The sequence below is a fragment of the Globicephala melas genome, chromosome 16 (assembly GCF_963455315.2).
Source record: "Globicephala melas chromosome 16, mGloMel1.2, whole genome shotgun sequence".
NCBI classification, from domain to species: Eukaryota; Metazoa; Chordata; class Mammalia; order Artiodactyla; family Delphinidae; genus Globicephala; species Globicephala melas.
In genome coordinates, this window is record NC_083329.1 from 1,967,987 (window position 1) to 1,980,498 (window position 12,512).

The following is a 12,512-nucleotide window of genomic DNA, read 5'->3' on the forward strand; positions in this document are numbered from 1 at the left end:
TGAGTGGTGACCAGGACCACTGCCCCAGCCTCTGCTCTGTGGTCTCCATTCTCTCCCACTCCTTCCTTCTGAATTACAATTTCTTAAAACCAAAACACCCAAATGCCCTAAAAACCCCAGGAAAGCCTCCAGTATAAGCACAATCATGGGCATCGTTATTGTTTGAGAGCTAATTAGCCAGGCCCCCTGCTGACCACTTCACACGCAGGAAACGAAGCTGTGAGGCTTGAATCGTTTGCCCAAATGGTTCAGCTCTGGAGGGCCCAGCAGGCCTCCAAGGTCTGGCCCAAGAGCTGCAGCCCCAAACCCCGCCGTGCAGCCCATGTTCATTATCTCCCAGGAACCCAGCCGCATTCACCGACGGCCACCTTTGGTTGCACACACAAGGGGCTGGGAGGCCAAGGCGGGCACACTGACCCCAGGCTCTGCACAGGTAGGTGGCCACGGGGCCCACAGCCCATGGTCTCCCCCCGGTGAGGGAGCCCTGAGTGCAGACATTGCACCAGTATCCTGGTTACAGGCCCGGGTCCCCAGCATCTGCATCACCCCCGCTGGCTCCCGAGGACTTGGAAATCGGGAAGGTTGTAGCAGGCCTTCTCCAGATGGCCATTCCCCTGGAGGATGGGCGATCCAGGTGAGGGGACACGTAGGTCCACACCGGGAAGGGAAGGGCAGTGTGAGAAATCGGGCCTCGACATTTAGGCCCTGGTGCCCATGCCTCTCCTGCTGACCTGAGACCCTGGCCAGGGCACCTCTCCCACTCTGGTCCCCAGTTCCCTACTCAAAGGCCAAGTCCCTCCAGGTAAGGCCCAAGGTCCCTCCCAGCCCTCACGCCCTGTGACTTTGAGAGTCCGCCATGGCCAGGGCGCTCGCCTGCTCTGAATTTCTACTCAGTGCTTCTTTTCAATTCCTGGTTGCGATGCTATTTCTTAGCGCTGACAAGAGAAAGGGCATCGTCGGACAGTAGCCAAGAGTGTCTAGTGCACACGGCATGGACCTCCGGGCCGTTACAGTCCCCGTGACCCGAGGTAGCCCTCGAATGGTGGGCCAGCATCCTGTAAGCGTCTGCAGACGCGTGGGGTGCAGGCCTGTGGGCAGGTGCCCCTGCTCACTCATGGTGCCAAAGTCTTGCGCTTTATGACCTGTTTGGGGTTGTGAAATTTCTTACTATTTGATTATAGGAAAACAGAGAAATACCAATGTCTAAGTCAAGATGTTTGTCACAAATGATCATCTCCAAGTTGGATAAGTGAAATCTGAAGCTGGTGTATCCCTCCCACTAGATTTTACAACAAAATTAGATCATTTTTGTTGCGCTCTGAGGAAGAAATAGAAGCTCTAAGGAATAAATAGATACTCAGAGTGACACTTGGAAAGGAGTCGCCTGTCTGGGCGGGAAAAAACCCAAACCTATTTATCTGGGCTACATAGCACATCAGTGAAATACTGAATCATGATTAAATATAATTTCTGAAACAAACCAAAAAAACTATTGACTACAATAGAAGCCGACGCAGCTTCACTGGGGTAAATGAGAAGCGGGATTATCTTACATGAAGCGCAGAGGGTGTCGTGGACGAAGCATCAGGGCTGGCGAGAGTGCACTGATGGGTGGCGACACGAGGCACTTCCGTGGAGGAGGTGGCGTGACGACCTTTCATGGGGCTACAGGCCCTGCTCCGCGCCCGATCTCTCTGCCGTCCTTACTCCCCAGCCACCGGCTCCCAAGCGTGCCGTCTGGACATGCTCACTCCCTGAATGCAGACCTGCCAGCAAAGTCACTGTTCTCACGATGGAACCAGAGCAGTGGGACCGCAGGGTACTGGGACACGTTCCTCCCACTGTATATGGACCCCGTACCACAATCGAGCTTAGATTCTGGGCCTCTGAGCTGCTCCAGGAATAGAGCACCGGGCCCTGGCCAGGACCATGCGGACAATTAACCAATATTGTTGTTGGGCTTGTTTGTGAGGGAAGGGATGGGACTGTCCACCTGGGTACTCTCCGTGTTAATGACAGTTAAAGATAGGTTCTCTCTGGAATCCTGAAGTAGGTGGCATTGCTTGAGCCGAGGCCCAAGCAGAAAGAGAGGGCAGCGTCAGATCTGCTGCAATGCCAGGAACCTCTTCTGTGCTCTGGTGTGTCCTCTGCCCAGCTCTGCTCCATCAGAGAGCCGTGGTTCCGTCAAACGGGAGAATTTCCTCACTCGAACCCAAAGCGACAAGACGAAGTGGGAAGACAGCAGTGAGGCACTAAGTCTACTGGAATAAAACGCCATGAGAGTTTCTTGAATAACTGTGAAATCAAACATCTCAGTTGAGGATAAATTGAGACGTATCACGATTTCCTTCTTCGCAGGGAGAAAAAAAAGAATCTTCAAATTCTTTAGAAAAAAGTTTTGCCCATGGCAAAGAACATTATGGAAAAGTCCACCGTGCCAGGAATTTCAATTGTTTTAGCTGTGAAACGCAATTTATCAGCGTCAGTGTCTTCCGTATCCAAGGCCACAGCTTCAAATACAGTAAAGGAGACACAGAGACACAGCATTACCGAGAAAATGTGCTCATTCGAAAACCTGTACAAATGAGAAAAGAACTATCCTTAGCTACAAATCTCTCTACCCTTATCCCCAGCGTAAGCCGTGCATGCAGGTATTGTAAGGAGGTTGAAGGAAAGGTGAACTCTCTGGGGATGTCAGGGATAAAGCTGTTTGACACTCCTGGAACCCGAAGGCGTGTTTAATGTATCCTCAGCAGGAACGCTGGCTCTTGGAATTTGCTAGTCCAGGGTGCATATTGAAATTCAGTCTGGGAGCAGTCTGGGTTTTTCTTAACTTAAAGAAGGCATTCCTAAACTTCCTCATGTATATGCTACTCATGGCGTTGGTGATCCTCTAGAATGTTCCCTCTCCCTCGCGGGTTCTCAACAACGTGCGCTCTGCGCCCCAGTGACCATCTCTGCGCTCCTTCCACTGAAGGCTCTGCTTTGGCATCCCTGCCCGGGAGTCACACTGTACGGCTCATTGGAAGGAATAAAGGAGATTATAAATAGAGACTGTTTAGATAAAGGCAAAACATGCATCCAGAAAGAGAAGCTTATCTGCAGTAGATTATGTGTTTATCGAGGGAAATCAGCAGCACGTGAAACCTTGCAAAGGACGCGAAACTACCATTGATGGGCTCGGCGGTCCGTCACAGAGTCCATCCCCTGGCTTTTACTCCAGATGTATTGGGCTATTTGTCCCCAGGGCAGAGCAAGGATTATTCCCATGCAACAGCAAAAGAAAAAGAGAATGAAATACACTTCTAATGTATGCTGGGTCTCATGTCATGCTTACAGGAGTAGAAATAATGATTTCTAAAGAGATGCATTTGTACGGTGTTAAATTTTAAGCTGTATTTAAATTGTACAGATAATCTAGTCATGACTTGAGACTAAACAGGTACTTGAAACATTCCTCTGTTTAGCCTCCAACTGAAGGAGGCCAAAGGGATAAGGTTCTTTTTATTTTTTGATATAATGTGGGAATTTCTAAAGTTCATCTCTTGCAAACTCATGCAACTTTTCTCCTGCAATTTGCAAAACTCTTAAGCACCTGTGAAGGCTTTAAACGCAGGGAACAATTTTTGTCACCAGACTGTGTGTTCTTCTTCCAAGGGATATTCTCTCAAAAACACTCAAGGCTTCCCAGAAGGTGATCAGCCATTGGTCCATCTAAGAGGCATAAGGATACCCCTAAAATCTCAACAGCTTAAGATCTAATAGAAATTGTTTCACTTTATTAAATGGTGATGACTGAATCCTGAAGAAATTTCACGTAAAAACTTATTTTCCTTTGCTTTTGAAAATAGCCCCAAAGGTCTGATTGCTCCTGGGCTGTTGAACATGAGGCATCACAACCACCACAGGAGGAGATGACGCCATGAGGTCTTTATTAGATACCAGCATGGGGTTTTTTTTAAGTTTTTTTATTGTTAATGAATTTTTATCGGAGTACAGCTGCTTTACGGATGTTGTGTTCGCTTCCACTGCACAGCAAAATGCATCAGCCATGTGCAGACATATATGCCCTCGCTCTCGGGTTTCCCTGCCATTTAGGACACCCCAGTGCACTGCGTAGAGCTCCCCGTGCGCCACACTGTACTCCCCTCCGTTGTCTATTTTATACACGGCATCAATCCCAGCCTCCCAATTCCTCCCACCCGGCCTTTCCCCCTTGGTGTCCATACGTTTGTTCTCTACATCTGTGTCTCTACTTCTGCTTTGCAAATACGGTCATCTATACCATTTTTCTAGATTCCACATATATACATTGAAATACGATATTTGTTTTTCTCTTTCTGACTTACTTCACTCTGTATGACACTCTCTAGGTCCATCCACATCTCTACAAATGACCTTATTTTGTTTCTTTTTAGATACCAGCATGTTTTGAAAACCACAGCTGAGCTCAGAAACAAAAAAACAAGCGGTTGTCCCTTTCTAAATCTTCTCTGTGGTCATGGTTGAACAGAAAGCGATTTTCACGTCTTCTCTCAATGCACAGGTATGACCCCTGATGACTTTAATAAGAGCGGCAGCCTTGTGTACGCGTGTCCTGAATCACCGTCACGATAACCAAGATTGATTGTACGGGCAGCTGGCTTGGACCCCCCCAGCAGCACCTGGTGAACGCACGACTCACATCCTTTGGTGCTATGATAGCAACAGTTGACGGTGACTTGGAGACCGGGTGTTAATGTAAGCGGTCAACCACTGTCAGCTGTCATGGCCACCAGACATGCCTCACAGAAAACTGTGTTCCAACTCAGCCTCCCCATGGTCTCTCTGCTGGTGTCCCTCGGAATTATTACAGCGACTCTGCAGAAAGCAGAGTGTACCAGCCAGGGTGCAGTCATAAAACAGGAACCACGCCTTTATTTAGGAGAGATAAAGTAATTAAATACTTTTAAGCTAGATATCAAAAAACTGAGAAAAGCAAAAAGGAAACCGAGATGTCACAGAGGCAGGGAGTTAAAGAGGCAGCTGGAGCCGTGGGGGCGAAGGGAAGATGCTGGGATCGTTCACATTGGGAATCACGGAGACATCTGCAGAGGGGGGTCACTGCGTGCTGGTGCTGACATCCCAGGAGCTCGGGGAAGGGACCCCAGTTTTCCGAGACTCAGGCAACTAATAAGGAAACGCTAGTCAGCTGTGGCTGGGAGCCCTGAGCAAGGAGGATGGTTTGGGGGAGCCCTGAGCAAGGAGGATGGTTTGGGGAGCGAGCAAAAAATAAAAGCAAAGCAGAGCCAACTGCGGCACCGAAATGAGCTGCTACTGGTGCTTGCAAGGAGGGCCACGGCTGAGCAACAGAGAGCAAAATGGGAAGGAGGGCACCCTGTCTCCTTCTCGCCCCCTTTGAACGGCCCACCAGGAACAGCGGGCAAAGCAGAAATTCGATCTGCAGAGGCGCAGCCCCAGCTTCACAAAGCGCAGCCTAGAAGTGCATCTGCAGCTGAGACCATGAATTCATAACCCCCACAGCCCACCCTCCACCCGCCCAGCATCCTTTCCCTTCCCCGTACGGCCACGCCTCCGCACGGTACACATGACACGGAGCTGTTCCTCTCACTTTATGCAAAAGACGATGCTCTTATTCTGGTCCCAAAATGAGGGGACGCAGGGTCCCAAGAGTCGCCTGGGTCACATCGGCACGCTCCACCTGCGTGAGTCTCCTGTGGCAGCTGTGACAAGTTGCCACAAACATGATGGCTGAGAACAGCACACATTTTCTCCAGAGGCCAAGAGTCTAAAATCAAGGTGTGGGCAAGGCTGCTTTCCTCTGGAAGATTCTGGAAAGAGTCTGTCTCCTTGCTTTTTCTAAGTTTTAGAAGGCACCTGCGTTCCTTCTTCCCATCACTCCACCCAGAGCTCAGGGTAGGTGTGGTCAGCTGGATAACAGCCCTAAGAGGTCCTCATCCCAGTGCCTGAATCAGAAGCCCAGGGGTGCAGCCCAGCAGTCTGGGTTTGAACAAGCCTCCAGGTGATTCTGACAGGAGTTAAAATGGAACAGGGCTGCCCAAGAGGCCATGCTCTGACCTCCAGCCCGTGCATGGCAGAGGCTCCAGAGGGCGCCCCTATTTGCTGCAGGCACCCCAGCACCCCTGTTTCCAGTAGATCCGCCCGCTCTGTAGCCGGGCCTCCTTCTGAAGCACTGCAGTGCTCTGGCCCCACTCGTACCTGGCGATCTCCCGGGCGGTTCAGTAAACGGATTAGAGCGTGTGGTGTGTGCAGTGCGCGTCCCCTCTGTACACGCCGCGTGCTGCCCCTGAAATCCAAAACAGCCTCCTTGGAATCATGCTTCCTTCTGAGCGGAAAGTCAGCACCACATCCTTCACGTTGGCGGCTCCGTAGCAAGTTCCAGAGCTCCAGAAACTTCACGATGTGATGGGCCACCACATTTTCGTGGGGTTTTCTCTCACCCTCTGGCTTACGTTCATCTTCCTAGGGCTCCTAGAGTATCTGCTGCTTCCCGCTCACCAGGTCTCACGAGCATAACGTTACCCATGTGGTAAACCACTGTGACCTTCCTTGGAATTTCAGATAATCAGGGTGCCGGGGACCATTGTACGGCAGAGAACAGGAGAGATGGGGTACACAGCCTGGGGACAGGACCGTTGAGTTGTGTGGTTGCCCCTTTCAGGTTAAAGGGAACCTGCTAGTGCAAATTGGTTTGGAGAAAAAGACAATTGCCAACGATAGCTAAAAACCACATTCCGGCGCCTGCGTTGGTTTCTCCAGCACAGAGAGCACGTCTGGATCAGCAGCTGCAATTAGAGCCACCAACTGACCCAATTTATCATCATCCAGGGCTATTCTCCAAGACCCTTCCACCTTCTGTACACACGAGGGCAGATGGCTCAATCGTGTGAAATGCCATTGCACGTGTTCTGAATCTTTCAAGTCTTCAGTGATGGATCTAATCGGTAATTTCTCCAAGGATGCTGTGTTGTTTTTGTTTAATATTCTGGTGGGTAGGAGATCTTTCAGGGTCACGGCAGCCCTCACTTCCGGGGTCAGGGGCTTGCATGGGGATTCTGTCATTGTCAGCTATGTCCATTCCAGTTAAAACTTCTAGAACCTGAGAAAATTGCCCCAGGTGGGTGTACAAATCCACAATGATTCAAAATTGGGCCAAAACACTACCTGGCACCTGACCGCCTTCAGCCACACTGTGGATGCTGGGTCACAGGGTGCTTCTGGGGCTTTTCTGGTGGGGGAGGGGACTCTAGGAAAGGTATAAATTCTTATACGTTGTCTAGAAACTCCTGAGATAACTGGGCATTTTCTTTTCCCCAGAACCAGTCCCCCTGGTACATGACGACAGGTCCACATAGGACAAGCTTTGTGGAAGACTTCCCTGAAGTGTGTGGCAGTGTCTCAGGACCCCTCCTCAGGTGTACCCAACACCCTTGACCCAAGGCTGTCACATCTGTGATCTTGTTCGGTTCCAGAAACTGGGTGAGGAGGTGGACTTCACTATGTATGGACTCTATTTGGTTTCTGGCCATCAGCCTGGTGTTCTTGTTACGTGGGTGTATGTAGACCGGGTAACGTGTTGGTGAATGGCTTGTCTATTTCATTCCCAGGACCACCATCACCCCTGACACTCTGGCAAGACTCCCTGTGGGGGAAACACTCTGATCACCACTTTTCTCTGATGCTCGTCACGGCAAAGGCAGCCACTTGTTTCTGAGCTTAGTTCACTGTTTGTTCTCTGCTGCTCAGGACCTGCCCCACTCCAGTGAAGCAGGGAACCTGGTCTTTCCTCCCTCTGTCATTCCTCGCCTCCAAGGACAGCCTCCAAGGGTCACGCTGCTACCCTCGCTAAGGTATTTCTCAATGTTTTTTTTAGCAAAGCACTGTCTTGCGGGTCTTAGTCTGGATATATGGCTGTGCAGAATAAATCCTTTCCCACACATAATAAATCCCTTCCAACATTTGTACCCTCTAAAACTTTGGATCCATGTACATATGTACTATGTTATGCCAGGAGAGTTCTAACATACCAACTCCATTGAGTGCAGGCCGCCGTTGGTTCAAGTTTCTGCCAATAACATGGATCAACCATTAGAGGCATCTCCAACCAACCACACAAATCGACTCACCGCACCCAGGCTCTCTGGGAGGCTCACACGTGTTAATCGCTTTGGTCGATCCCAGGGTCATATTCCATCCTTCTGGGTCTAATATCTTAGAATCCATTTCCACACATATAACTTAGGTTTCTGCAATATAAACTAACAAACTTTTAAAAACTTTCTTGTAGAGGATAAGCTACTTCTTCCCGAGTCAGACTTTGTACTTCCACCCAGGCGTGTGCTGAGATCTGAGCCTAGTTACATGTCTGGGGACAACACGTGTGGTGGGTCTTCATGGAATAGGTAACCCCTCGCAAGGCGACTTTCCAAGATTAGGTTATTTCAGAGCATGTGAGGCTGTGAAATCAACCCACCTTGTTATTCTGCAACCTGCACAGTTCATGCTGTGTCTGATTGTCAGGGAGGTGAACCCTGCAACTATGAGGGGTTAAGAGCTCCTTTTATGGTTACCATGGAAGTCCTGCTTTCCTCTGAGCATGACCTGACCTGAGAGTTTCAAAACTTGAGTTTGTCAAATTCTTTCTAGAAGGATTTCATGGCACCAAGGAGCAGTCAGCGAATCCCCCTATCCTATGGTCACCAGGGACGCCACAGGAGTCCCCCAAGTCACTCTTTTTTTTTTTTTTTTTTTTAGTAATCACTCCATATCCATCCATCGCAGGTGGTAATTTGAATAATGATGATGTCAGTGCTTTGGAGACAGCGTCCTAATTCCCATTTGCATGGAACTCGGCCCTGCCTTCAAATCTAATGGCATGACCAATGGAATCTCCAAATACCATTTTGAGTGTCTGTTTCCTGAGACCATTTCTGGTGATAATTTTGACATCAGCCAAGGTCCAGTCAGGAAACAGATATCACACCAGAGAGAATTCAACGTGAAGACTTTGGACGCAGGTAGTAGAGAACCAAAAAGGCAAACAGGAAGTATCATAGAGTGTCATACAATGGTAACTATATGTCCAGGAAGCGGTTTCCACCCTAGGATGGAGAAACAAGAGAGAGAGGTTACAGGTGTGAGGGCTTAGGTGCGTGGCAGTCAGTCCCTCCAGACCCGAGAACCAGACCTCGGAGGAAGAGTCAGGGAACGGCCCGCCTGGGAGATGCTTGACCAGAGCTGTGATGCAAGCCCCACAGGCCACACAGGGAAGGGAGGGGGCCAGCAGGAGCAAACGGAGGAACTTGTAGAGGACGTGGCTCACTCGGGACACAGTGGCTCAACGTGCCAGGGCACGGACAAGGGACGAGTCTGGGGAGGTGCAGAAAATAATCCCGGAAGATGCCATGAAGCATCTTCTGTCACATTCAGCATTTAGCTTTATCCTGTAGACGCTGCAGAATCATTGCAAGGGTTTAAGTAGAAGAACAAAGGACTAGATTCTCATTTTTAAAAGATAACTCTGGTGATAGTACAGCAAATCAGACCCATTGGGAAACCACTGAAATAGTCTGAACAGAAAAAGACTGTTTTATTTTTCAGGCTAGAAGGATTAAGGATGGAGGTCAGAGGATGGGTCTCAGGGTTACAAGGTATCACTGGACAGTACTTCGGAACCAAGCAGCGAGATGCCCGGACAAGCAAGAAAAGTCAAGGTGACTTTCTGGGTTTTGGCATGAGTTTGAAATGTAAGAAGATCCCAAATGACATTCCTTTATGTTCTCACATTATCAGAAACTGTCTAGCAGAGCCCTGGGCATTTTCAGTTTTTTGTCTCTTGTCATCTGCTCCCCTGTCTCTTGTCTGTAGATCTCAAGCAGTAGCATAAGACTCAGTGCATAGCAAAGTCCTGAATAAACGTCCCTGGAAGAATCTGTCATGGTGACTCATTCTGGGTGACTCTCGATATATTAAATTAGGTCCACTGATTTTACTTTTTAGGAAAAATAAAAACCAGGATTGAAATTAAAGTGGCTCCTGGATAGTACCAAATGTTAAACAGAAACTATTCTTCATTAGACTACGCAATATCGAAATATTTGGAAATTGATATTCCACTGTGCTAAACATCTGTTATAGAGTCCAGATAATCTCTTCTTCAAATAGGACACTATTCTCAGAAACGTCTTGATGGTATGAGGAGATGAAAGCAAAAAAAGATAAGGACTGTTGGCCTGCCTTGGTCTGACCACTGTCAATTTTCATGACCCTTGGAGGCAGAGCCAATGGGCCCTCTTGGGGCCATTATCACCAGGCTCCCAACTGGCTGAATGTTGAATTCAGCTGTGCCTTCACCCGTGCACACGCAGGAGTAACTGGGGCCCATCTCTCAGCGTCTGGCCTGCTCAGTCGTATATAACGAGGTCAGTGCTGTCCCTCATGTTCCAACTACTTAAATACTGAAATAAAGAGTATTGATCCTGATTGTAAAGAAATTATACTCCAATAAAGATGTTAAAAAAAATTTTTTTTAAAAAAGAGTATTGATCCTGTATGCACTGCTGGGTCAAGTTACCACCACCCAGAATAACCACAGCAGCGCCTGTGTTACAGCCTGCACACCTAGAAGCAGTGTTCGTAGTAAGGGGTGTTTACTCCAAGGCTCTTTTTGCTCCAGTCCACAAAGCCTGAGGTTTCCGGCTTCGAAAACAATGGCAACTAGAAATGAGATTGGGAAACTCGAATTCCATTCCGGTTGAGGTCTTCATTTTACATCTAGTTCTGGGTGACAGTGACTAGGTCTGAATAATAAAACCACACGCTTCACTTACAGAGGTATCGCAAAGAACGTAAAGCACCTCACTGGTCATCCTAGAGCGACGGATGCTACTCCTGTCTGCGGACCCCGTGTGCCCCCCTAAGTCTGGAAGGTATGCAGCTCTTGTCTCCTTGCCGGGAAAAACTGGCTACTTCGCTCAGGAGATCACGTCTTATATGCAGGATGAAGGGAGGAGTCATACTTAGCAAGTCATGGATATCCCATTAACACGGGAACTGGGTAGCTCTCCCTGGGACAGCTGTGCCCGTGGCAACGGGACACACTGCGGCCTGGATCTTCCAGCTACTGAAGAATCAGACGGTGAGCATCGCTTGGTGATAACTAGTGCACGTCCAAAAACCTCTTCTTTCTGGCTTTGTGAAATAAACATGGTCGTGCCAGCAGGCAGGATGCATTCAAAACCCAAACAGTCCTTTGCAAGGGAAGGAGGAAGCGCTGCGTTTGTTCTGCTGCTTTGACAGAATGTTCTCTGCAGTTGCAACGGTAATGGCTTCAGCAGCATCAATCTCTGTGTTACTAATGACAATTATGGCCACCCAGAGGCTCCGGGTAATTCGTTCCAGACACTGGGATGCCTCTGGGAGCATCCTCGCTGATTTTATGCTCAGTCAGTTGTGTCTGCAGGTGAGGAAAATGTCAGTACATTTAACTTTAATAAAGGGGCTTTCCCCAAACAGCACCCCCATTGTTTGCATCCCCATTATTTGGGAAAAATAAATACCATGTGAGGGTCCCCAAACCTCAGAGTCACCAGTCCAGGCAGATAAACCTCAAAGACAAAAGTAAATAAAAGCAGGAAGGCCCGGGCAAAGCATCACAGAAATGAATGCATGTGAAGGCAGCGCACCACAGCCATGTTCTGAGCAGAGAAAGGTGAAAGGGAAGCAGGTCAATCTGGGAAGACTTCTTGAAGGCGGCGTGTTAGACAGTTTGATGGACAGTGTGGTTTCAACCGTCAGAGACGGGAGAGGGCAGAGCAAGTGTTGAGGCAAGAACCGAGCTGAGGGCAGGGTTGGGGCAATTTGCTTGACTGAGCCTGGAAATGGGGTCATGTCCCAAGAAGGAGGGGCAGCCCAGCAGGAGGGAAGATGGGAGGTGCAGGAGTGGCCGAACGGTGCACATGGGGTGCAGAAGGCGGGACGGCCCCTTGACCCGGCTCCCAGCCCTCCGCTTCCTCCAGCGCTCCTGGATTGGACTCCATTTTCTGTTGCGTGTCCGTGCTGCAGTGTTTTGACATGAAGAACAGTGTCTGAGACCCCAGCTCACCAGCTAGAGCCACGGGGGGAGTGTCAGCTGACAACCACCCTGTTCATCAGCCCTGGTCCTGCGTGCAGCATCCGTCAGCCTGTGGCTCCACTGACGAGACAGCACTGGGTGCCCGTGGCTCCCGGGACCCCTTCCTGCAAGTAGTCTGATGGACTCCAGGTTACCGAACAGAGGTACTGGTGACACCCAATAACAAGCCACCATTGTGACTCTGCCAGTAACAGAACTACCCGTCCACCCCCCTAGAGCCAGGCACCAGGCCAGTGCACAGCAGTGCTGATCAACAGAAGAACCCTGAACAGTGGGTATTTGTTGAGGACGGAATGCTTGTGCCCCCCCAAATTCCTATGTTGAAGTCCTAACCACAGTGATGGTGTTAGGAGACAGG

The 12,512-nt window shown here is 49.4% G+C and overlaps 1 long non-coding RNA gene across 8 annotated transcripts in view; it reads right to left on the minus strand.

The window, feature by feature from the left end:
* LOC132593646 (uncharacterized) overlaps positions 1 to 12,512 on the minus strand; it is a 511,924-nt gene that overhangs the window by 27,212 nt on the left and 472,200 nt on the right. For 6 of the 8 annotated variants that reach the window (XR_009559380.1, XR_009559386.1, XR_009559379.1 and 3 more), the window contains one exon: positions 1,554 to 2,575. The exons of the other annotated variants lie outside the window; for them this stretch is intronic. This is a non-coding gene — a long non-coding RNA (uncharacterized lncRNA). The remainder of the gene's footprint in view (positions 1 to 1,553; positions 2,576 to 12,512) is intronic. 8 annotated transcript variants of the gene reach the window in all.